This window comes from Balaenoptera borealis (genome assembly GCF_965194805.1).
Source record: "Balaenoptera borealis genome assembly, chromosome: 16".
NCBI lineage: Eukaryota > Metazoa > Chordata > Mammalia > Artiodactyla > Balaenopteridae > Balaenoptera > Balaenoptera borealis.
Genome location: NC_138872.1, coordinates 10862909 through 10889467, shown reverse-complemented (window position 1 = coordinate 10889467; position 26559 = coordinate 10862909). Strand labels below are relative to the sequence as shown.

At 45.3% G+C, this 26559-nt stretch overlaps 1 long non-coding RNA gene across 1 annotated transcript in view; it reads left to right on the top strand.

Moving 5' to 3' along the window:
• The window catches only part of LOC309614420, a 108825-nt gene that overhangs the window by 2472 nt on the left and 79794 nt on the right, over positions 1 to 26559 (top strand). The gene's annotated exons all lie outside the window — the stretch shown is intronic.

The window sequence follows — 26559 nt, the reverse complement described above, 5'->3', positions numbered from 1 at the left end:
CTTTAAGTTACCCCCGGACCCCTGGAAGCATGAGTTGCTATCGTCTCGTCTCAGTAAATTGTCTAGGGCCACCCAGTAAATGGCAAAACTGGATCTGAATCCAGGCCTGGCTGACCGAAAAGCCCAAGCTTGTCACTAAAAAACAAGCTGCTATTAGAACAGGGGGCAGGAGGAAGATGTGGCGTCTCTGGCCCCAAGGAAATACCTTAAAAGGGAGTTACGGTCTGTGGTTTAAGGATATGCTTTCCTTCCCATTCATAACCCACTGTCAGTAAGTCATAAAGTTCTGGGTTGTTTTTCCATGGCGGGAAGGGTTACCCAGAGCTGTCCAAACTTTTTAATCCATCCTGCCCCTTGAGGTGAAAAGGCTAAGATTTGCAAGACAATTGGTTAGAGTTAGGAGGGGGGTGTCTAGGAAGGGGGGTGGCGGGTGGAATTTTCTCCCTGAGCTCTCCTGGCAGGGGGTCAAGCTGGGTGTCCCTGGCACACAGCTTGTTGCAGGAAAAATGCTGCCCTGCAAGTTGGGGTGGGGATGGGGGTCGGGGTGGCATTCACCTGCTACCTCTCCCGGCACTCTGCCTCTTTTCGGTGCCTCAGACACCCCAAGCAAGCCACGTCCTGGGAATTCCCTGGCAGGGAATTTTTGAAGTTTCCTGAGTGATTCTAAAGTGCAGAGGTTGAGGGAATTCCCTGGCGGTTCAGTGGTCCTCGCTCTCACTGCCGAGGGCCCAGGTTCAATCCCTTGTTGGGGAACTAAGATCCTGGCGTGATCTTCCTATAGGTTTCCACGCAACCATTTCCTCCACGTCTTAGTCAGTTGTCACCTCGGGGCTCCTAGTCTAGGCTGGGATCAGGGTGCAGTGGAGGAGGTTGAGGCACACGAGGGTACAACTTTAAGTCTTTGTTTTAAAAGTTGCTGTGTTGCTTATCATGGATTTGTTTTGCACTGATTTTGATTTTTTAAAAATATTGCATCAAAAAAAAATATTGCATCAAAATGCTACTTACCTTGATTACAGAGCTTTTTAGCCTCCTTACATTTTGCTCCCCGGGCGAGTGTGCCTCACCTGCCTCACCCTAGTCCCAGCTCTGCTCCTGGTCTAGAGTGTTCTGGAATGGGAGTCAGGAGAGCTGAGCTGTGGTCCAGCCTGTGCTCCTAGACTCGCTGTGTGACTGGACCCAAGTCCCCTAGGTGCCCTGAGCCTCTCAGCTGCACCATCTATCCAGGGAAGGGCTTAAAATAATAAGTTAGTTTATTTTAATTTTTTATAATACATTAATTCTAGAATGATCCAAGACACCCACTGGAGCTTTGATAGGTTGTGCATCGTGTCTATCTCCTGGGGGCTTTGGGGTGTTGTAAGCCTCACTGACTCTGGTCTTTATGGGATGACACCGTCCTTTTCCCGACACCCCACGCGGGGTATTTCTCTGTACGAACACCAGGTCTTTCATGGCTGCTGCGTGCAGTGACCACTGATGCCTTTGCTCATTTTCCCTGAGGGAAATGTTCAGTTCTGGAAGTGTGGGCATGCGCCCTATTCTTTGATGTCTTGCTTCTTTTTTTTTTTTTTTTTTTTTTTAAATTTATTTATTATCTATTATTTATTTTTGGCTGTGTTGGGTCTTCGTTTCTGTGTGAGGGCTTTCTCTAGTTGTGGCAAGTGGGGGCCACTCTTCATCACGGTGCGCGGGCCTCTCACTATCGCGGCCTCTCTTGTTGCGGAGCACAGGCTCCAGACACGCAGGCTCAGTAGTTGTGGCTCACGGGCCTAGTTGCTCCGCGGCATGTGGGATCTTCCCAGACCAGGGCTCGAACCCGTGTCCCCTGCATTAGCAGGCAGATTCTCAACCACTGCGCCACCAGGGAAGCCCTGATGTCTTGCTTCTTGTTCTTTGGTTTCATTCAGTGGATCATGTGACACACATTCATTAGGGACCTTCTATAAGCCCAGCACATAGAAGTCACATTTCCAGCTTTAGAAGAGCTTAGTTCTAGTGAAGGAGGATGCACGTGTAAGCAGATCATGTGTTGAGCGAGGTCTGCACCGGGCAGAGGACTTCCGGCTAAGGCCACATCCAGGGAGCTGGGCACTGTCCTTTCTCCTGGGAGGAGCCTGCATCCTTGGTGCTATCTCCAGGTGCCCCCAGCCCAGAGCAGTGTACAATCACCTTCCTAGCAGAATCCTCTGGAGAGTGATGCTGTGTGACATTTTGCATCCACACTTGAACAGGCAATGCTCTGAGTTAGAGCTTTCAGTTCCTCCCTAATTCCCCATCTCCCTCCGTCCCTCCTCTGGACTGTGCTTTGTTCTTCAGTTTTTCCTGGTCCGACAGCCCCCAAAACCCATTTCAAAGCCCACCTCCTTCTTTTAGCTTTCCTCCACAGCTCCAGTCCTCAGGGGACTCTTCACTCTTTTCCAAAGCCTTTATCAACTAATAGGCGCTCTGCCTGGAGCTTAATTAAGATCTGTCTCGAGTTCCTTGTGACTTCAGCCCAGCCAGGATTCTGATTCTTGCAGGGAGAGGGCAGTTGCCCAACAGCCAGTAACAGCTGGGAGGGCTCTGCCCCTCAAGTCAGTGGGTACAAACAGATGAATCTTGCTAGGACTTCCATATTTTTAAAATAATGAATTATGTGCCAATATTTGAACATCAGGAGATCTCACATAAAAATCTGGATTTCTGGCTCCCCTGGAAAACTAAAAGATGTGCCAACCCTGGACCTACCTTCCTCCCTGGCAAAAATTGGCTAGAGCTGGTAGCAGCTTCTTCCTTCAGATGGGACATGGGTTCTCTAGTTTGCCACAGTCCTCCCTACTCCTTGATGTCTAACACTGGGCTCCCTTTACTCATCTGTTTTACCTTCCTGGCCCCTGTAGGCATTTGAGATTTTAACCCTTGCTTTCAAATGTCTTTTTCTCTAAGAGGAGGGACAGTTCATCAGAGCGCTGTGCCCTGGCAGAGGCTTAGCAAGGCTCAGAGGGAGGCTGGGTGTCATTGCTAAAGAGTGTTGGGTTGATGGGGGAGGGGAGAGTCAGGAGATTGTTTGCTATGAATCCAGGCTGTAGATTCTTAGTATCAATGAACCTAGATGAGTGTTAAACTTGGCTGGTACTATGTTGCTTTACCTGTACATATAGAGACATATTTAACGTGACTATAAAACAATGTAAAAATTAAAGTAAACTAACTTATTGAGGGCACTTACTATGGGCCAGAAACTGTACTCAGATTTTTATATTGAATTCTCATAATAACCCTGCGTGGTCAGTACTATTGTTTCCCCCGTTTTAGAGGCAAGGGAACGGGTAAGTAACTTGCTCAGGATGACACGGCCAGAAAACTGGAAGCTGTGATTGCAGTGTCCACAGATGACCCTGGAACCTCGAGCTTAGCAGGACTGGAGGTGCCGGTAGATGATGGTTTTTAAAAATCATTGTCTTCTCTATGTTGCCTCATTTCCTGGGATTGCAACCTGCAGACCTCCTGCTGGGAGGCTGTCAGCTTTGAGGCTCCTTTCCCTGGCACAGGGTTGGAGTTAGCCAGCCCTGCAGGTCAGTTCCTGGAGGCTCTTTGATCTGGAGAAATGCAGGAGGATAAGGCTTTCCCGAGAGGAGGACGGGGTGGGGTCGGGCAGGGGCCCTGTCAGCCCGGCCCAGGTCCCCTCAGACAGCCCCTGGATCCCAGAAACGCAGGCCCCGCCAGCCGGCCCTGGGGCGTGAGCTCATTCCTCCAGTGTCCCAACATCCGAGGTCAGTGTCCCGTTGCACCGCTCTCAGCATCCATCTTTCTGCAGTGGAAGATTTTAGTGCCCTTATTGTTACTTTGCATTGCTTCTGGGCTGCGTTCCCTCTTATTTCATTTTCATCTGAAATCCTGAGCTCACCCTCCTCGGAGCTGATGGGACCATTTATTTCCAAGGCTGCAGCCAGTCAGAGGGCGGCCGACAGCTAAGCGGAGTACTCTGGGTTTTTGCCACCTTGTTTTGTTCCTGTAGACAGGGATGGGAGACAGGAGAACGTCTTCATTTTGCAGCAGCAAAGCTGTCAGAGCCTTAGAGCCTCAGTGCTTATCCCCTTTGCCCCAGAGGACACTGCCTTGGTGGACTCTGCCCCTCGGTGTTTTATCCTTTCAGACTGAAAAGCTTGGGAGAGCACAGCATGGGCTTTGCAAGTGTCCAGTCAGATACTCCTGGATTGTCATAGTTGCAATGGCTCCGAGGGACTGTTTTCAGACCTTCTCTCAGTGTTCTGATAATGAAACAAAGCCCAGAGAGGGCAAGATTTGCGGAGATTGCACAGCAAGTTGAGTGGCAGAGTAAGACTGACAGGCTCCAGCTCTTTTACATTATTCGAGCCGGCCTCTTGAGAATCTCAGGCCAAACCTCAAGAGGTCCCTTCCCTATGCTCCAACCGTCTGGAAAGCTCTGCCGCCAGCCCTTCATGGGACTGCTCCTCCTCTTCCTTCGGTTTTAGCTCAGATGTTTCTTCCTCAGAGAGACTGCCTCTGACGTCTTCATCTAGAGCAACCCCTGTCCCACATCACATTCTTTCACAGCCTCTATTTTCTTGTCCTCAAGAGCTCTGATCCTATCCCAATTGATCTCCTATCAGAGTTTCATTTACATTTTTATTGTCTCTCCCACCAGAGTGCAAGCTCCCTGGGGGCAGGGACCATGGCTGTTGTCTGTTTTATTTACCACTCTCTCTCAAGCACCTGGCACACCAGAGGTGCTCCATAACTATATTTAGAACGAAGGAATAAACCTATGCAGGTGGATTTCAGGGACTTCAGCTGATCCTTAAACAAAGGAAACCGTTTTCAGTAAGTGATGAAGATTTAAACATCTGCGGAATCACTTTCATTTGCTTTAGGTTAAGTTTTATTTGTGGAAACAAAGTCCACTCCTAAAAATGCTTCAAGGGCATATATCTAGCCTCACTTTTATTGGTTCATTTGACACTCTTTGCTCAGCTCCGGGTCTGTGCCACGCCCTGTGCAAGGTGCTGGGGGTGCAGAGACAAGGAGAAGCTGGGGTTCACCAGGATTCTTCTCAAACTGGCCTCCCCACGAAGGAGAAGCCACTAGTTCACGTGGTTGAAAAGTCGAGGGCTTGGTCTGCCTGACTCCAAAGCCCATGTTCTTTAAAAGCTACTTAAACAATGATGGTGTAATTTACATAGGGTGAAATGCTGCAGATCATAAGTGTGTGGTTTGATCAGTCTTGACAAACGCATGCACCTGCATAACTCACACACCTGTCAAGGAACAGAGAGTTTCCATTACCCCAGGTAGTTCCCTCCCCTTTCCTATCAGGTCCCCCTCCCCCAAACCTGCCATCCCAGGGGCCACAACTGTTCCTCTTTCTTTCACCGTAGATTAGCTTTGTGTCTTCTGGAATTGCGTGTGAGTGGAACCATACGGAGTGTACTCTTTTGTGTCTGCCTTCTTTGGCTCAGCATAAAGCTCAGTGCTCAGCTTTGAACTTGGCATGTTGCTGCAAATATCACTAGTTCGTTCTTTTTCATTCCTGAGTAGTGTTCTGTTGCACAGATGCACCACATTTTGTTGCTCTCTTCCCCTGTTGATGGACATTCAGGTGTTCCCAGTTAGGGACTTCTGTGGATAAAGCTGCTCTGAATGTTCTCGTACAAGTCTTTCTGTGGACATGTGCACCCATTTTTAGTAGATTCCTAGCAGTGAACTTGCTGGGTGAAAAATCCCACATCCTCATTTACAATGATAGACTACCTCCCTGTGCTAGGGTCTTCTGTCTGGAGGCGTGACCCGGGTGTGAACTGTGTGAAGGCCCAGTGCATTATTATTCGAGGCACTCTGCTTAGTAGCTTGTCCACAGCCAGCACTGATGAGTAGGTTGAGGGGTGAGTCTTTCTTGGATTGCTAGTTGTTTGGAGATAATCCTCCTGGGTGTCTTGTGTTTCTGCATGTCTTGTAAGCAGAGGCACAAACTGCTTTCCTTCAGACCACATTTTAGAGGTTGTTTGTGTTGGGAAAAGTTTTGGAAGATAGAGATAGTGTTTCTTTCCGGAGCAAAGGACAAGCATGTTTACTGTCCATTATAAAAGATTTAGGTTTCCAAATCTTATTCCAACTTAAAAAGAAAGGAAATTCTGACAAGGGCTATGACATAGATGAAGCTTGAGGACATTATGCTAAGTGAAATATGCCAGTCACACACACAAAAAACCAAATACTATATGATTCCACTTATATGAGGTACCTGGAGCAGTCAGATCCATAGAGACAGAAAGAAAAATGGTGGTTGCCAGGGGGGTTGGGTGGGGAGTGAGTGGGGAGATGTTTAAAGGGTGTAGAGTTTTGGAAGATGGAGAAGTTCTGGATATCGGTTGCACAGCAATGAGAATATTAACACCACTGAACTGTACACTTGGAAATGGTTAAGATGGTAAATTTTATGTTGCGTGGTTTTTTTTTTTTTAAATTTATTTATTTTTGGCTGCGTTGGGTCTTCATTGTTGCGTGCAGGCTTTTCTCTAGTTGCGGCGAGCGGAGGCTACTCTTCGTTGCGGTGCACGGGCTTCTCATTGCGGTGGCTTCTCCTTAAGGAGCACGGGCTCTAGACACACAGGCTTCAGTAGTTACGGCACGTGGGCTTCAGTAGTTGTGGCTTGCAGGCTCAGTAGTTGTGGCACATGGGCTTAGTTGCTCCGCGGCATGTGGGATCTTCCCGGACCAGGGCTCGACCCCGTGTCCCCTGCATTGGCAGGAGGATTCCTAACCACTGCGCCACCAGGGATATCCATATGTTGCATGTTTTTAACACACACAGACACACACGCACAAAAGATTTGGGTTTCCTAAGCTCAGGATTCCTCTCCTGTAATGCAACTCACTGTGTATCTTTGCACTGCCCTGTGGGAGCTGGGGCTTGGGGAACTCCTATGAGAAAATGTTGCTCCTCTAGCTTCTCCTCTTGCTGTGAGTAATGAACTGTCCTTTGTCTCTGACCCAGGAGGCTCATGTCTTCTGCCAGCATCCAGCAAATCGTGGCAGGCTAACCTGCTAGCTTGCAAGTAGGGCCAATCTCAGAACCTTCACAGTTCTTGACAAAAGTGATCTCTGTATTTTTTTCCTTGGGGCACTTTTGACAACAGTAAGTATAGTTCAAAACTTATCTTTAGAGATCTTGAAGTCCTTGTCTACACCCTCTTGTTCATAGCTTTACTCCCAGGGGCTTGCACAGTGCACAGTGATACACAGAAAATGCTTAATAAATATCTATAGAATGAATGACTGGATGGCTGAGTGAATGCATGCGTGTTGCCTCGATCCCGCCATCTCTTCCTGAGAAGGGAGCTTCGGGAGTAGACGGCCTGGCTGATTGTCGGAGCTGTTTGCAGGCCGGCTCCTGGGGAGCCACCTCTGCTTTGCGCCAGGCTGGCTCTCATCTTCCTCCCCACCACCTCCCCTGAGCTTCTCCCACACAAATGCTGCTGAGAGCACTTCAAGGGGGACAAAGCCTCACCTCTCTCGCTCTGCTAGATGTTTGCTTGTGATGGTCAAATATCGCCCTCTCTATGTTACAGAAGAGGAAACAGAGGCTCACCAAAGTAAAGGTCTCATGTAACTGCCCTGGGCTTGGCCACTGGCTGGCCAGTCTCAGATGGGTCCAGGTGCTGGGGCTTTTGTCTCCTTGTACTACTAGCAGCCCTCTGGACATCAGGGGGTTGGGATGGGGGTGGAACTTAGAAGTATCTTGGGCTGTTGACAAGAGGGTCGACCCACCTGTTAGCGCTCAACAGAGTCCTGGTTTTAGGTGGGCATCATCCTGCTGGGTGATCCCTGGGGCCTTCTGGGCAGCTGCCAATGGAAGGCCCTTGTCTGACTCTGAACAGCCCAGGGGGTTATTTAACTGGTGGCTGGTGGTCTGCAGGGGTGGGCTTGGCTTTCATGGCTCTCTTGATACTGACTCAGATCCTATTCCTGGTCCTCCCAAGTCTGGTCCCTCAGTCTCCCAGTCTAGTCGAGTCCCCTCCAGCCACCCCTGGAATGGAGGGCTCTGGCAATTTCTCTGTTCTTTTATCAGACCCTTATTATGGCGCACGCTTAATGTTCATCCCCCTTGGGGGCTCCCATTTATTTTCAAGAGCTTCCTTTTGAAGTAAGAAAAAAAGGAACCATACTAATTTCTCCTTTTATTTCCTCTGAAACAATTTTAATTCTCTTTCACACAATGTGGATCCTTCTGACTTATTGGGGCAGAGTCTTGGATGGGAAGGATGGGCAGAGAAGGCAACAAAAACATAAAGACTCATATTTCACGAGAGTCTGTTGTGGCATTTAGAAATTGTAGGATGGGTTTGGGGTAGAATGGGGCTCCCAGGTTAATACTTTCTCATCACTTCAGCTTACATGCCTGGTCAAGTTACTGAATATTTATTAAGCATCTACCGTATGCCAAATGCTATGTTGACTCATGGACCCTGAATGCTTAAAAGCTATGCTTTCTTCTCAGGGGTAAAGCAGTAGCTCTTGTCTTTAATTTCATAGGAACTGAAATGAAAAATCTTTTGGGGAAAAGAAAAAAAAATTAGCTGTCAGCAGTAGTAGTAGTTTGTGCATTCATTGGTCCACTCATTTATTCATCTTGAAACAAACATTTATTGAGCACCTGCTATGAGCCAAGCCTTCTACTGGCTCTTGGGGATATGGCTTTGACCATGACAGGTAAGATCTCTGTCTCCATGCATTGTAAATATTAGTGTGAGAGAGAGGCAGTAAATAATAAACAAATGCATATGGAATGATAGGTAATGGTAAACGAAGGGCGGAAAAGTAAAATGGTGAGAGTTCAAGAGCAATGGGGGCAGCTCTGAAAGTCATGTCCGGGGCTGAGTACACTCCGGTCACTCAGTAATCACTCCTTGAAAAGCATAGGGCTGAGCCGCAGATCCTTTGTCCACAGCGTTTGTCCCTTGTGTTCTTTCTCTGCGAGTCAGGAATTTGCCATGCTGAACCATTGTCACCCTCACCCCGTTCTCTTTGGCTCCTGGCCCACCTGCATTCTCCTAAATCCAGTCCATCCACTAGTACCCTGGACCACCCCTTGCTCATCTGCTCCAGCTGCCCTTGCCGTTGCTCCAACACACCAGGCGTCTGGAAAATTCTCCTTCCCCAAGCTATCCGCACAGCTTGATCATTTACTTGTTTTTAGGTCTTTGCTCAAAGGTCAGTGACCTTCATGGTGAAGTCTTTCCTGGTCACTCTATTTAAAAGTACAGTCACCCCATCCTTACTCCTAGACCTCTCCATTCTCTATGCTGTTTCCTTCTCCTCCTTAGCTTTTGATTTGACATACTGTAGATTTTGATCATCTGGGATGAGGGAGGGAGCATTACCGGAATCTGAGGGAGAATGGAGACAGAGAGCTGTCTGGAGAGAACCAATGATCCGCAGTTGAGGGACCAGGCAGCCTGATGAACTCGTCCTCTCCTCACTCCCTCTGGTCTTGCTGAGGCTCCCCGTTGGCCAGGCCCAATCAGAAGATGGAGGCAGGTACCTGTCAGCCTCTAAGGGCACAGAGAAGGGTGGAGAAAGTGATCTGGAGGCAAGTGGCCTTCAAACTCTTGTTTGGAGCCCTAGGCTTTTATTAAAGAGTTTGGGGGCCATCACAGTGGGCAAAGGTTGACCCAGTGGACTGGACCTTGGTCAGGCCAGCAACATTTCCACCAGTACGAGTGTGGAGAATTACAAGGCCTGAATTTGAACTTCAGCTCTCCCACTGACCAGGTATGTGATTTTGGACAAATCACTGTGCCCTGTGCCTCATCTGTTAAATGCAGCTAAAAATCCCTGCTCTGCATCCCTCTCTGGATGGTTGTGAAGTTTCAGTGAGGTTCAAGATGTGGAAATGCTTTGCAAATGGCAGAGTCTTGGACAAATTGGTTGCTTTCATTTCAGCCACCAGCACGTTGCCTTCGTTGACTCGGGAATTCCAAGTCTAGATGCAAAACGGGTTACTGGTCACCGTGAGGACCTGGGAATGACAGATGTTTTTAGCACAACCGATTCACTTAAATGGGTTTCTGATGGAAAAATCCACAAAATTCTTAAACTCCCAGGTGTGGGTAGCAGTTCTGTTACCCATCAGTATGCAGGATACCCAGTTTTTGCTGGGGACCTGTAGACAAGATCTTGACTCCAGCTTTTAATAAATGCTTCAGGCAGTGAGCAGTTTATTTCCCTCCTCCCTCCCTCCCTCCAGCCAAAGGGAGCACCTCTTCGGGGGTGAGGGAAGATGGCAGGGTGGTGTGCCAAGCTGCAGGAAGAGTGTAGGGTAAACTGCCCTCCCTCTTTCTTTGTTCCAGGACTCGCATGCCAGGCTATAGCAGCTAGGAGACGCCCCACAGCCGGAGCCCTATGATCCCTGCTCCAAGGAGAGCAGAGAACATTGCTGTGGTTGCCAAGGCATTTAGATGCAGAGGGCGTGGCTCTTCAGCAATCTGGACCACTAGCCCAGCGTGAAGTTGGCTGGTGGGCACTACACGGCTAATTGCTGTGATTTGGCATTCAGTGCTGGGTACAGGCATTGTACCAGGCGCCAGGGTTAGAGGCGGTTCTCAGCCAGCCACCGCTGCCTGCTGTCAGTCACCAGCTTTGATAATGATAATCGTGTTTGTTGTTGAGGGTGGGGAAAGCGGCCCTCTTTTTCTCCCTTTGTCAGCTTACTGAATCCATCCTCGTTTCCAGCGATGGGGTCTCATGGCTCAGAGGCCCGAACTCTACCCTGGGCAAGGGAAATTTGAGTGTTCGTCTCAGCTCTGTTACTCCCTTATTCCATCTTTGGACAAGTTACTTCCTTTTCTGGCCCTCAGTCTATCTCTTAATAAAATGAGGGTGTTGTACTGTGATATGTAAGGTTTCTTCCAATTTGAATACCTTGTGTTTCTAGGCACGGTTTCTCAGCCCAGGCACTACAGGATACTTCGTGTTATTGTGCTTTGCTTTATTGCACTTCACAGGTATTGCGTTTTTTGCAAATTGAAGGTTTGAGGTAACCCTGTACCGAGCAAGTCTGTCGGCTCCATTTTTCCAATAGCACCGTCTCACTTCATGTCTCTGGGTCACCTTTTGGTTATTCTAGCCACCTTTCAAGCTTTTTCGTTGCTATTGTATTTGTTATGGTGATTTGTGATCAGTGATCTTTGATGTTACTACTGTTAATTGTTTTGGGGCACCATAAACCCTGCCCACATAAGATGAGGAACTTTGTTGTGTGTGTTCTGACTGCTCCACCGACTGGCTATCTCCCTCTCTCCAGCCTCTCTATTCCCCGAGACACAACAACATTGAAATTAGGCCAATTAATAATCCTACGATGACTTCCAACTGTCCAAGTGAAAGGAATAGTTGCATGATTCTCACTTTAAATCAAAAGCTAGATATGATGCTTAGTGAGGAAGGCATGTCAAAAGCTGAGAGAGGCCAAAAGCTAGGCCTCTTGTGACTAACAGTTGGCCAAGTTGTGAATTCAAAGGAAAAGTTCTCGAAGGAAATTAAAAGTGCGACTTCAGTGAACACATGAATGATAATACAATGAAACAGACTTACTGCTGATATGGAGAAAGTTTTAGTGGTCTGGATGGAAGATGAAACCAGCCACAATATTCCCTTAAGCCAAAATCTAATCCAGAGCCAAGGCCCTAACTCTCTTCAATTCTGTGAAGGCTGAGAGAGATGAGGAAGCTGCAGAAGAAAATTTTGAAGCCAGGAGAGGTTGGTTCATGAGGTTTAGGGAAAGAAAACATTTCCATAACAGAAAAGTACAAGGTGAAGCAGCCAAGTGCTGATGTAGAAGCTGCAGCAGGTTATCCAGAAGATCTGGCTAAGGTAATTCATGAAGGTGGCTACGCTAAACAACAGATTTTCAATATAAAGAAAACAGCCTTCTACTGGAAGAAGATGCCATCTAGGAATTTCATAGCTAGAGAGGAGAAGTCAGTGCCTGGTTTCAAATCTTCAAAAGACAGGCTGACTCTCTTGTTAGGGACTAATGCAGCTTGTGACTTTAAGGTGAAGCCAGTGCTCATTTACCATTCTGAAAATCCCGGGGCTTTTAAGAATTATGCTAAATCTACTCTGCCTGTGCTCTAGAAATGGAACAACAAAGCCTGGATGCCAGCACATCTGTTTACAGCATGGTTGAGTGAGTATTTTAAGCCCACTGTTGAGACCCGCTGCTCAAGAAAAAAGATTCCTTTCACAATATTGCTGCTCATTGACAATGCACCTGGTCACCCCAGAGCTCTGATGGAGATGGACCATGAGATTTGTGTTGTTTTCATGCCTGCTAACACAACATCCATTCTGCAGCCGATGGGTCAAGGAGTAATTTTGACTTCGATGTCTAATTCTTCAAGAAATATACTTCATAAGGCTATAGCTGCCACAGATAAGTGATTCCTCTGATGGATCTGGACAAAGTCAATTGAAAACCTTCTGGAAAGGATTTACCATTCTAGATGCCATGAAGAACAAGGGGTCAATAGAGTCTGTCATACAGAGTGAAGTAAGTCAGAAAGAGAAAAACAAATACCGTATGCTAACACATATATATGGAATCTAAAAAAAAAAAAAAATGGTTCTGAAGAACCTAAGGGCAGGACAGGAATAAAGACACAGACGTAGAGGATGGACTTGAGGACATGGGGAGGGGGAAGGGTAAGCTGGGACGAAGTAAGAGAGTGGCATGGACATATCTACACTACTAAATGTCAGATAGAAAGCTAGTGGGAATCAGCCACATAGCACAGGGAGATTAGCTCTGTGCTTTGTGTCCACCTAGAGGGGCGGGATAGGGAGGGTGGGAGGGAGGGAGACACAAGAGGGAGGGGTTATGGGGATATATGTATGCATATAGCTGATTCACTTTGTTATACAGCAGCAACTAACACAATGTAAAGCAATTATACTCCAATAAAGATGTTAAAAATAAATAAATAAAAATTAAAAAAAAAAAAAAAGAACAAGGGGTCAAAATATCTCTGAGATCTGCCTGTATTGACATTTGGGGCAGGAGCATTCTTAGCTGTGGGGGCCGTCCTGTATTTTGTCGGGTGTCTCCAGCATCCCTGGTCTCTACCTGCTAGATGCAAGGAGCACCTGCCCTGAAAGTCATGACAAACAGAAATGACTCCAATAAAAAATGGTAACAAACATCCCTGGAGAGCAAAATTGTGCCTGGTTAAGTTAAGAACTATTGATTTAGGGTGTAGGCTAAAAGCCTTGCAGGTTATGGGAAATATTTCCCCTGGATATTACTCTGGAGGATAAATTATTGTCATTGTTGTTATTATTTCTCCCTCTCTCAGTATATGTAGAAGACCATGTACTGTGTGCCAGACATTGGGAATATAAAATTGAACCAGACAGACCTGGTTCTGGTGTGTCCTGCTTCTGGTCCTACCCACACATGAAGCCCATATTCTAGAGAGGGTTTGGGGAGAAGGAGACAATATTCATGTAACCACATAAGTGATAAGGCCATTTCAAATCTCACCTTTAAAAAGGTGATGTGATGGAGTGCTTCATGGTGCCTAATTTATCTTCATATTTAACAATTTTGAAATTTACCACATTAAGTATTAAGTAATTAAGTACTGTAACCAGAGCATATTAAGCATTAGGTAACATATCCAGAGATAGGACTAGAAAATATATATATATTTTTTCCTAGGCAGGGAAAAATCCTTTGAATTCCTAAGCTTTGTGAAATTTATTGAGGAGTAAGTAATCTTATTAGAAGTCTGGATTATTTTCTTGTGGCTGCAGTAACAAAGTACCACAAAGCAAGTAGCGTAGAATAACAGAAATATATTCTCTCATAGTTCTGGAGGCCAGAAATCTGAAATCGATGTATCAGCGGTGCCATAGTCCAGAGCCTCCAGGGGAGAATTTTTCCTTCATTTTCCAGCTCCCAGAGGCTTCTGGCGCTCCTTGGCTTGTGACAACATCCCTCCACTCTCTGCCTCCGTCCTCATGTGGCCTCCTTCCCTCTTGTGTCTCTGGGTCCAAATCTCTCTCTCTTTTCTCTTACAAAAACACTAGATTTAGGGCCCACTCTAATCGAGTGTGACCTCATCTTAACTTGGTTCCATCTGCCATGAGCCTATTTCCAGCTAAGGTCACATCCTCAAGCAACAGGAATTAGCTCTTGAACATACCTTTTTGGGGGGCAGATTCAACTCAGTGCAAAGGCCAAGGCTGATTAGTCAGTCATGGCCAAGGAGGAGTGAAATCAAGTCCCTCTTCTCTGTGAGTCTTTGAAATAAGCCAGTGAGAATCAAGCCCAGATGTAACAACCCTGGGAAGAGCAGGCCCATCTTAAATTCCAGTTCCACGGTTACAGCTGGTCTGTGCACACAGCTTCAGCTCTCCGGTCCCTCTCCCTCTGTCGAGTCCTTCCAGCAAAACCCTGACCCTGATTAAATCCAGCTGTCCCCAGCTGCACCCACGCTGGACACTACCTGGACAGAAAAAGACAGCTGTGCCAAGGGTCTCTTTTTAAATCTTCGTGTACAGAAAGCCCTCAGTGGACCCTCAGAAATGCCGACAATCCCACCGCACTTCCTCAGTCTCTCTGTTCATCCTCCTCCTACTCAGGATTTACTATTTTGCATTTTCTACTCCATCCTCAATTCCTCTCGCTCCTTTCGCTCAGGTGATGATGTGGCTTCTTACTTTCCTGAGAGAATAGAAGCAAGCAGAAGAGAGCTCTCTTCTTGCCCTCGGCACGCCTGCGTCTGCAGCCATACACCCCACCTTTTCTCCCTCCTCCATCCTCACCCAACTTCACTTGCACACTGGAACCCTCCCCCTTTTCTTGCGGATTTTATTCCTGCATTGATCTCCTCTCCACCTCCTGCATTCTCTCCCCGCCCCTCCTTCAGTATTGTAGGAAAACCTTTGCCTACAGCCCTTGCCTCCTCTAACCACCCTCCCAGTTTCCCACTTCTCTTGAGAGTGATGCCCTTGAGTTGTACATACCTGGGTCTCCAGTTCCTTCCCAGCCCATTGTCTTTTTTTTTTTTTTTTTTTAACATCTTTATTGGAGTATAATTGCTTTACAATGGTGTGTTAGTTTCTGCTTTATAACAAAGTGAATCAGCTATACGTATACATATATCCCCATATCTCCTCCCTCTTGCGTCTCCCTCCCACCCTCCCTATCCCACCCCTCTAGTTGGTCACAAAGCACCGAGCTGATCTCCCTGTGCTATGCCAGCCCATTGTCTTTTGAACCACTCCAACTGCTCAAGAGAATCGCAAACTCTCAGCAGCATTTGATACAGTTGACCTTGTCGTTGAGCTACACTCTTCTTGAGCTACACCTCACGCACTCCTGGCTTCCCACCTACCTCCCTGATGGCTCTTCCCCAGCCTCCTTTGCTGGCTCCTCCTCTTCCTCCTGACTTCTGAATATTGGAGTAAATCACAGCTTAGCTTTTGTCTCTCTCCCCTCCCCTTTCTACATACAGAACCTACGTGATCATATTCAGTCCTAAGTCTTAGAATACCATCTATATTGGTATGAATCCTAAATTTATATCTACAGCATTGATTCTCTTTTGATTTCCAGACTCATGTATCTATCTATTCAACAACTCCACTTACACAGGGTACCACGGATTCCCCTCCAACCCAGATCACTCTTGCCCCATCTTCCTCACCTCTTTCTAACCCTAACTTATCAGCCTAAAGCCCTAGGAGTCTTCCTTTATTTCTCCTCTCCCCCCATCCCATATCCAATCTATCAGCCAGTCATATTGTTACTCCCTTCAAAACGAATTCTGAATCCAAGTTTTCATCCCTCCATGGTCCCTCTTCTGATCCAGGCCACCATCATGTCCTCCCTGGAGGAATGTAGCAGCCTTTCAGCTGGGGTCCCTGCTGCCATTCTTGCCCTCTTACAAGTCATCCTCCTCCCTGCAGCTGGAGGGATCTTTTGAAAACTTAATGGCATCACCTGCTTAAAATTCATCAGTGGCTTCTCATTGCACTTAGGAGAAAAAAAAATCCCAGTTCCTTCCTGTGTGTCTGGTGGGGCTCCTGCCTCCCTCTCCAGCCTGTCTTCTCACCTCTGCGTTGTCTAGGATACTACTCCAGGCTTCTTTCTTCATCTTGAACAGGCTTAGAGCTTTTGCCCTTGGTGTTCCTTCTAGATCTTTTCATGGCTGCGTCTTCTGTTTTTCATGTTTCAGCTCAAAAGCCACCTCTCCTCAGAGACCTTTCCTGGTAGGTGACCACTAGTAGTCTTTGGTAGCTTCTTCAATTTCTGTTACGACATGATGTCCCAGACTCATCTTGTATACTTCCTGCCCCAGACCTAGACTCAGTCATTTCTCTGGGGGGCTCTGGTTCTTTTATTGGGAAATGACACCTAGAGACCACAATCTAGGCACTAGGGTGCTCATTGCTACTGGGTTGGTCATTGTTTCTAAGTCTTTTCAGAAGATAGAGTTAGGAAATATTATTTAAAAATATATATGTGTATACAGTAAATCATGATTTCATACTTCAAATTCAGGAACTACAGGGTTTTTACTTAACTTCATTGATTTTACATTGTGTCTTCTTTCCCTCATGCCCAAACCCTCATTCTTTCGACAAAAACATAATTGCTCATCTTCTTTATCCCATTACACACACACAACAGTCTCAGAATAGCAAAACGTCAACATTACTATCAACAATATGATTACCAAAAACAGTTTAAGATTTACTTGCAGTCCTTTTTGCCCTTAGAATAATATAAGTCAAAATACTGTCACTTAAAGTCACTTGGCATACTTCCTCTCTGTGAGGTGATGCCACCAGCTGGATACATAGTATCTTTTGTTTTAATTTATTTTCATTTTTCAAGTATTGCTTTGTGAAAAATTCAACTTTGTTTATAGATATGTAAAATATTTGTATGGTTCTCATGATAGATTAATCCCCACCCTTCCCCTGCCACTGGCCCCAGATGTCCACAATCTAATCCCTGCACTGGAACCTGTGAATATGTTACTTTACATGGCAACGGGATTTTGCAGATGGGATTAAGGATCTTTTTTTTTAAAAAAAATATTTATTTATTTATGTATTTTGGCTGCGTGGGGTCTTAGTTCCGGCATGTGGGATCTCCATTGCCGCACGCGAGACCTTCGTTGTGGCACGCATGTGGGATCTAGTTCCCTGACCAGGGATTGAACCCGGGACCCCTGCATTGAGAGCGTGGAGTCTTACCCACTGGACCACCAGGGAAGGCCCCAAAGGTCTTGAGATGGGAAGATTATCCTTGATAATCCAGGTGGGCCCGATGGAATTATAAGGGTCCTTATAGAGGGACACAGGAGTGGGGGAGTCAGAAAATCTGGTAATGGAAGCGGAGGTCAGAGAGCAGGGCAGACGCTACGCTGCTGGCTTTGGAGATGGAGACACAGGAACTGCAAGCCCAGGGATGCAGGCAGCCTCCAGAAGCTGGCAAAGTCTGGGACCGGATCTCCCCCAGAGCCTCCCAAAAGAGCACAGCCCTGCCAGCACCTTGATTTTAGCCCAGTGCCCCCCACCCCAGACCTGTAAGAGCATAAGTTTTTGTTGTTTTAAGCCACTCATGGTAATTTGCTACAGCAGCCGTAGGAAACTCATACAGTTCCAAAAACTGCGTCTGGCATTTATTCCTGCCACCTCCACCCTATTCCATCCTTCCCTTATAATCTTTAAAGTATATTTATGGCATATCCTTCCATCTTTAAGAAATATAATCATATATATATGTGTATATACATATATATGTAATCAACTATATATATACATAACCAAATACATATATCTTTGTACCCCCTTCTTAGATCCGTAGGTTCTATACATGTTCTTCTTTTCCTTGCTTCTTTCACTTAACCGTATAGTCTAGCGCTCACTCCACAGCAGTATGTAGAGTCATTCCTCATTCCTTTTTATAGCGTAGACAATCCCATTATGTGGAAGTACCGTATTTTATTTATTGGTCTCCTTTTGATAACATTGGATTGTTTCTAGTCTTTTGCTGAAACAAATAGTGCTGCAGTACATATATCCTTTTATATTTTTGCCAGTGTGTCTTTGGGATAGATTCCTAGAAGTAGAATTGCCAGATCAAAGAGTAAATGCATATGCAATTTTGCAGATATTGTCAATGCCCTTGACAGGGGGTATAGCATTTTGCATCACCACCTACAATGTGCAGGAGGGCTGGTTTCTTTCCCCCAAACCTGTGTATAAATCTTTGGATTTTAGCCCATCTGATAGAGGAAAGATGGTTTACCAGAGTAGTTTTTTCTTTTAATTTTTATTTTATATTGGAGTACAGTTGATTTACAATGTTGTGTTAGTTTCAGGTGTGCCAGTGTAGTTTTAATTTGCATTTTTCTTATTATGAGCGAGACTGAACATCTTTTTTATGGTTAATAGACATTTGCATTTCTTTTTTTATGGGTTGTTCCAGTTACATTTGAACGAATGAGTAAATGAGTGAATATATCAGAATTTCTAGGAAGAAGATGAGCTCTTTGAAGCAGAGCTAAATATCTCCCATTTCTTTGTTTCCCAGCCACTACCACTCTGTCAGACGCCTAACACCGCGCCAGGCACCTCACTGGTACTTGGTAAACATTGATTTTAGCAGGCTGGAAAGGAGAATCTGCTGGCTTCTCTTCAATGTCCCTTCCATAAAGGGAACAGCAAGAGCTGGCTTGTGAATATGAGCAGTTGAGAAGCCGATCCGCCAGGTTCTGCCGTGGGTTGTTAGAGTTGGGAAGCTGAGCAGCGGCTGAAGCTTGGGCTGGATCTCATGTCACACCTGCAGCAGCTGCTGCCCCGGCCAGGACTCAGCTCTGGCTGCGAACTGGCTGGCAATCCCTGCGCCCTCTGTTTTGCACCCCCCCCCCCCACCCCGCAGCTGTTCTATACCCACCAGCCCGATCCAGCTCTTCGTGTTCAAGGAGTGGGAGTCTTTGGATGGATACGGAGGGCGCAAGGCAGGGTACCGTGGCGGAAAGGGGACTGGCTTTGAGCCTAGTAGCCCTGGGTTCAAATCCTGGCTCTGACACTTCCTTAGCTCTGATTACTTGGGTGGGTTGTTTAACCTGCCCTGTCTCAGATGCTTCATGGGAAATGAGGATAATGGTACCTTCAGCGTCATTTTTAAAAAAACAAAAGTGTGAAATTGTATTTGTGGAGCACATGATATCTGGCAGCGATGGTTTTGCCAATAAGCGTGGTCAGCTATTGCATACCTAGTAGACGTGAGGCCTGGTGCTTTGTGTTCTTATGAATCATCTCATGTATTCCTCATGGTAACCCTGTGAGGTCATCGCATTATCATTCTGCTTACTCAAATGAGGAAACTGAGCGGCAGAGCTCAGGTAATGGCCCACGGTCTCAAAGCTACCGACTGTCAGAGGCAGAAAGTGAATCCAGGTAATTCGCCTCCCAAGCCGAGGTGCTTACACCCCCGCCTCACCTGAAGGCCAGTGAACCAGAACTGGCCACCTTGTGGTGGTTGGTTTTTGGACAGGCTATGGAGTTTGCAGGGTCCAGTGCAAAATGAAAATGTGGACCCTTATTTTTAAAATATTAAGCATTTTAAGATGGCAACCGCAGAGCATTCACCCAAGCACAGGGCTCTTCTGAACAGGGGACCCACTGGTCACATGCCCTTTGCAGCCCACCCGCTGGTCTTGGCAGGGCTGTGCCTCCCAGCAGACTCAGGGCTGGCGGGGTGCAGCCTGCCTGCTCTGGGGATCCCTCTGAATGCATTGCCAGCCTCCTAACTTCTCCAAAGACCCAAAGGAAACCCTGAGATCTGCTGATTGGCCCCCAATACGAACCCTGAAAATATTCCTGGCTGCCCTTGGCTCCACAAAGGGCATCACCATGTGTGCATGAAATCTTTACACGTGATTCAGGCTGGCCCGGAACCCTGATGTGCTCAGGTGAGATCAGGAAACACTCCATGGGCAGGATCCTCACGTTTCCTCTCCAGGATTACAGCGTAACATATTATAATAGTAAGTACATCAATTATTATAGTAATAGTAATAATGGTAATAACATAATGACTTTTAACAGTGATTAGTAATTTACTCTGCATTCAGTATTCACATTTACTTAACTTCTGCAGGCTACAGACTTTCTGAAAAATCAGAAACCAACCTTTTTATGTTCAAAGTTATAACCAGTGTTCTCTTTCTTGTTCTGAAAAACTGTAAATGCTGCAGTTTCCTGCAAAATTCAGTGAAGATTCTAACACTTATCAAATCGTTGACAAACAGGAAGAGCACCCTTCTCATCCCCCACCCAATACACACATACATTAATTAACTACATTATTATAAATATAATGCTGTAGTGTAAGGTTCCCAGCGCAGACGTGTCCTTCCACAGGCCTCTGTCCGGCCAAGCTGCTCGCACCTGGATTCACAACTTGGGTCTCACGCACTGGCCCATGTCATCTGAGGAAGAGCTGCTTTGGCCAAGGTCACAGGCAGGTGGAATAACAAGGCACCGCTGTGACCCGCCTTGCAGACAGGAGGGCTGTGAGAGGTGGTCAGAGGGATGTAAGCAGCCTGGCTGGGGGACCCTGAGTCATTCTAGTGGGATGTTGTGGGGCCCTAGCTGGCCCGGTGACCTCGGCATTTATCTCACATGGACTTTGCAGGGGACATTGTAGCAGCTATAAATCTTAGTCCGTAAAATATTGGGCAGGCCAGAAAAAGAAGTAGCACATTTCTCTACTTTCTTTCACTTCAACTGGTGGCAAATTCAATCTCGGTCATTAATGGGGTTCCCTATGTCCCCTCACAACTGCCAGGAGTGTGCCGAGGACCTGGCAGATCCAGAGCAGTGGGAAAGCCCTGGCTTTCGACCTGTGTTTGGGCTATAGGTATCTTCACTGTGGCTGGGATCCCACCTTATCATCCTAGGACAGTCATCCTCAACTCAGGGCAATTTCCCTCCCCTCCTCCCACCCCCTGGGGATGTTTTTCTGGAGACATTTTTGGTTGTCACAACTGGCACCTGGTGGGTAGAGGCCACACACACTGCTGAATGCTCTGCAGTGCATAGGACAGCCCCCCGACAAAGCAAAGAAGTATCCTGCCCCCAGAAGTGCTGACATTGAGAAACCCTGCCTTAGAGACTCACAAACCTCTATTTTCCCAGCTTTCTGACTTCTAACAACTTCACAGTCTGGGAACCTCTTTTTCTTTCTCTTCCTGTTGTTCTGAATGTAACTTCCCTTTCCATTCTTGTTATCTTCTAAGGTACCTCACCCTTCAAAGAGCGTAGTCTTTTACCAGCCACAGAGATAAACTGTGACAGGTCTAAGCCAGTTGTGTGCACACCCCAGTGCTAGATAATTCTTGCTTCTCTTGCAGCTCAAGGTTGCCATGTGACACAGTTCTGGCCACTGAGATGTAAGGGGAGATGTGCTGGGGGCTTTTGGGAAAGAGACTGCTTCTTTCCTGAGATGTTCTGGAGAGGAAGCTGTCTGGTGTCAGCCCCTACAGCTTCCCTGCCTGGAGTACCTGTGTGAGGATGTGATAAATAGGGCTGTGGCAGCCATCTTGAGACCATGAGGTAAGTCAGGAGACTCACAGAGATGTCTGACCTTGGTGAACCACTGAATAAAGCCTGGAAGCATCTACCTCTAGGCCTCTTGTTAAATAAGGCACAAATATCCTTAGAGTTTAGACCATACTTGATATACTTGGGCAAGCAACTTAACCTGTCTCTGTCTTACTCTTGTGTAAGAAGGGAAGAATAAATACTTACTGCATAAAGTTGGTGTAGAGGTTTAATGAGATGATGTATGTAAAACATATGACTAAGTTTCTAAAATATAATAAATATTCAGTGTATTGTAAATGCCGTTGTTACTGTCACTATTAACTGAATTAATCAGGGATGATATTGCAGGTCTTATGGGAAGTTTCTTCTATTGATTGATCCTCACTTGATTATCCAGCAAATATGTATGAGAGCCTGCCATGCTAATATACTGGAAATAGTAGGAAAATATTTAAAAGGAATAAAATTAGAGGGAAACAATACCCAAGAAGTTGTATATTAGATTCCATCAAAATTCCCTTTTATTTAAGAACAATATTTTGCAAACTTTAGTTTTCTGCATTCCTTATATTTGTCATATCCATTTACCATGTCCATGCCATAGTAGAATACCTGTACTATTACTGACAAAGTTTTTTTTTTTAACTAATTCTTTTTGACTAAATGGATTTATTTTAAAAAGAAGCTTTAACAGAATCCAACAGCACATTAAGAGGAGCATACACCATGATCAAGTGGGGTTTATCCCGGGAATGCAGGGATTCTTCAATATACGCAAATCAATCAATGTGATAAACCATATTAACAAATTGAAGGAGAAAAACCATATGATCATCTCAATAGATGCAGAAAAAGCTTTTGACAAAATTGAACACCCATTTATGATAAAAACCCTCCAGAAAGTAGGCATAGAAGGAACTTACCTCAGCATAATAAAGGCCATATATGACAAACCCACAGCCAACATCGTTCTCAATGGTGAAAAACTGAAAACATTTCCTCTAAGATCAGGAACAAGACAAGGATGTCCACTCTCACCACTATTATTCAACATAGTTTTGGAAGTTTTAGCCACAGCAATCAGAGAAGAAAAAGAAATAAAAGGAATCCAAATCGGAAAAGAAGAAGTAAAGCTGTCACTGTTTGCAAATGACATGATACTACACATAGAGAATCCTAAAGATGCTACCAGAAAACTACTAGAGCTAATCAATGAATTTGGTAAAATAGCAGGATACAAAATTAATGCACAGAAATCTCTTGTATTCCTATACACTAACGATGAAAAATCTGCAAGAGAAATTAAGGAAACACTCCCATTTACCATTGCAACAAAAAGAATAAAATACCTAGGAATAAACCTACCTAAGGAGACAAAAGACCTGTATGCAGAAAACTATAAGACACTGATGAAAGAAATGAAAGATGATACAAACAGATGGAGAGATATACCATGTTCTTGGATTGGAAGAATCAACATTGTGAAAATGACTATACTACCCAAAGCAATCTGCAGATTCAGTGCAATCCCTATCAAACTACCAATGGCATTTTTCACAGAACTAGAACAAAAAATTTCGCAATTTGTATGGAAACACAGAAGACCCCAAATAGCCAAAGCAATCTTGAGAAAGAAAAACGGAGCTGGAGGTATCAGGCTCCCGGACTTCAGACTATACTACAAAGCTACAGTAATCAAGACAGTATGGTACTGGCACAAAAACAGAAATATAGATCAATGGAACAGGATAGAAAGCCCAGAGATAAACCCACACACATATGGTCACCTTATTTTTGATAAAGGAGGCAAGCATATACAGTGGAGAAAAGACAGCCTCTTCAATAAGTGGTGCTGGGAAAACTGGACAGCTACATGTAAAAGAATGAAATTAGAACACTCCTTAACACCATACACAAAAATAAACTCAAAATGGATTAAAGACCTAAATGTAAGGCCAGACACTGTAAAACTCTTAGAGGAAAACATAGGCAGAATACTCTATGACATAAACCACAGCAAGATCCTTTTCGACCCACCTCCTAGAGAAATGGAAATAAAAACAAAAATAAACAGATGGGACCTAATGAAACTTCAAAGCTTTTGCACAGCAAAGGAAACCATAATCAAGACAAAAAGATAACCCTTAGAATGGGAGAAAATATTTGCAAATGAAGCAACTGACAAAGGATTAATCTCCAAAATTTACAAGCAGTTCATGCAGCTCAATATCAAAAAAACAAACAACCCAATCCAAAAATGGGCAGAAGATCTAAATAGAGATTTCTCCAAAGAAGATATACAGATTGCCAACAAACATACGAAAGGATGCCCAACATCACTAATTATTAGAGAAATGCAAATCAAAACTACAATGAGGTATCACCTCACACCAGTCAGAAGGGCCATCGTCAAAAAATCTACAAACAATAAATGCTGGAGAGGGCGTGGAGAAAAGGGAACCCCCTTGCACTGTTGGTGGGAATGTAAATTGATACAGCCACTATGAAGAACAGTATGGAGGTTCCTTAAAAAACTAAAAATAGAACTACCATACTACCCAGCAATCCCACTACTGGGTATACCCTGAGAAAACCATAATTCAAAGAGTCATGTACCACAATGTTCATTGCAGCTCTATTTACAATAGCCAGCACATGGAAGCAACCTAAATGCCCATCGACAGATGAATGGATAAAGAAGATGTGGCACATGTATACAATGGAATATTACTCAGCCATAAAAAGAAACAAAATCGAGTTATACATAGTGAGGTGGATGGACCTAGAGTCTGTCATACAGAGTGAAGTAAGTCAGAAAGAGAAAAACAAATACCGTATGCTAACACATATATATGGAATCTAAAAAAAAAAAAGGTTCTGAAGAACCCAGGAGCAGGACAGGAATAAAGACGCAGACGTAGAGAATGGACTTGAGGACACGGAGTGGGAAGGGTAAGCTGGGATGAAGTTAGAGAGTGGCATGGACATATATACATTACCAAATGTCAAATAGATAGCTAGTGGGAAGCAGCCGCATAGCACAGGGAGATCAGCTCGGTGCTTTGTGACCACCTAGAGGGGTGGGATAGGGAGGGTGGGAGGGAGACGCAAGAGGGAGGAGATATGGGGATATATGTATATGTATAGCTGATTCACTTTGTTATAAAGCAGAAACTAACACACCATTGTAAAGCAATTATAAAGATGTTAAAAAAATAAATAAAAAGAAGCTTTATATCATCAGTATGGTAAATGGAAAACCAACATCACTTGGCATAAGTAAAAAACAGCCAGATATAAATGCAATAAAAGATTCCCTAATGTTACTAAATTAAAACAAAATATTTATTTGTGTGCTACCTAAAATCACCTTGTGCACCACAATCATACCTATACTGCACCTAGAAAACACTGAAGAGAATAATCATACTTAGTGAAAACATTTAAAAACCACCTAAGATTCATAAATGCTGCCAGTGTGTCGTGATATAGAAGTTAGACATAAATAATATGACTATTATACCTAATTATTCCTCAGCAGATCACCATACTTAGAGGAAAATCACTATGAAATATAGTGTGGCTTTCTGGTTAGCAATATTTTCCCCCTCCTTATTAACTTTATGAAACATTTCTCTATCATAATCCCCAAGATATTTCACGGTGAACGTAGGAATCCAATAATTCCTTTCAACAGTAATTTACTCTGCATTCAGCATTCACATTTACTTAATTTTTGCAGGTTATGGACTTTCTGAAAAATCAGTGTTACTGAGCCAGCCTGTTTATGTTCGAAGTTATAAACTGTTTTTTCTTTCTTGTTCTGGAAAACTCTTAATGCTGCAGCTTCCTGTGAAATTCAGTGTAAGATTCTGGCACCTTTCAAATTGTTGACAGAAAGGTCACCCCACACCCCCACCATCCCTCTGCCCTGGGATTTGGGGGTGTATGTCTCTGATACTGTAGGTCCCCAAACGTTCAGGCCCCCTGAACTTGTTGCTGAATCATTGCAGTTCCTTTTCTGATGCTGCCTCCCGCCCTGAACCAAATGCATTTCTCACAATACGTTCCGATTCTTCTCCCGGACTCTGTCGCTCTCTATTTCCCTTTGAAAACAGCCTGAACTCAGTTTAGCATTCAAGGTTCTCCACAATATGATTCTGACCTGCCTCCCTAACCTTGACCTACTCATCTTCGGCACCTGGCCGCAGACTGAATAAGTACACTGTTCTCTGCACACAGCCCCACTCTCTCGTGTCTGACCTTTTTGTCCTTGTCACTCCTTCCTCCCGGACACTCCCTCGCTCAATCTTCTCCATCCTTCCAGAGTGAGTTTTTTTTTTTTAATAAATTTATTTATTTATTTTTACTTTTGGCTGTTTGGGTCTTTGTTGCTGCTCGCGGGCTTTTCTCTGGTTGCGGCGAGTGGGGGCTACTTTTCGTTGCAGTGCGCGGGCTTCTCATTGCAGTGGATTCTCTTGTTGCGGAGCACAGGCTCTACGTGCGTAGGCTTCAGTAGTTGTGGCACGTGGGCTCAGTAGTTGTGGCTCGTGGGCTGTAGAGCACAGGCTCAGTAGTTGTGGCACATGGGCTTAGTTGCTCCGCGGCATGTGGGATCTTCCCGGACCAGGGATTGAACCCGTGTCCCTTGCATTGGCAGGCGGATTCTTAACCACTGCGCCACCAGGGAAGCCCTGGCAGGTGGATTCTTAACCACTGTACCACCAGGGAAGCCCCAGAGTGAGTTAATAGTCACTTCCTACAGGAAGACTCCCGGATTCCTTGTCTGTTTACTGCTTTTGGTCAATCTTGTCACCGGCTATACTGTACGTTGTTATTTGTGTACCTCTGAGGGTTTCTCCAGCCTGTTTCTAAGCTTCCTGGGTAAGGAAGCGCTTGTGATTCATTTCTGTATATCTGGGCATG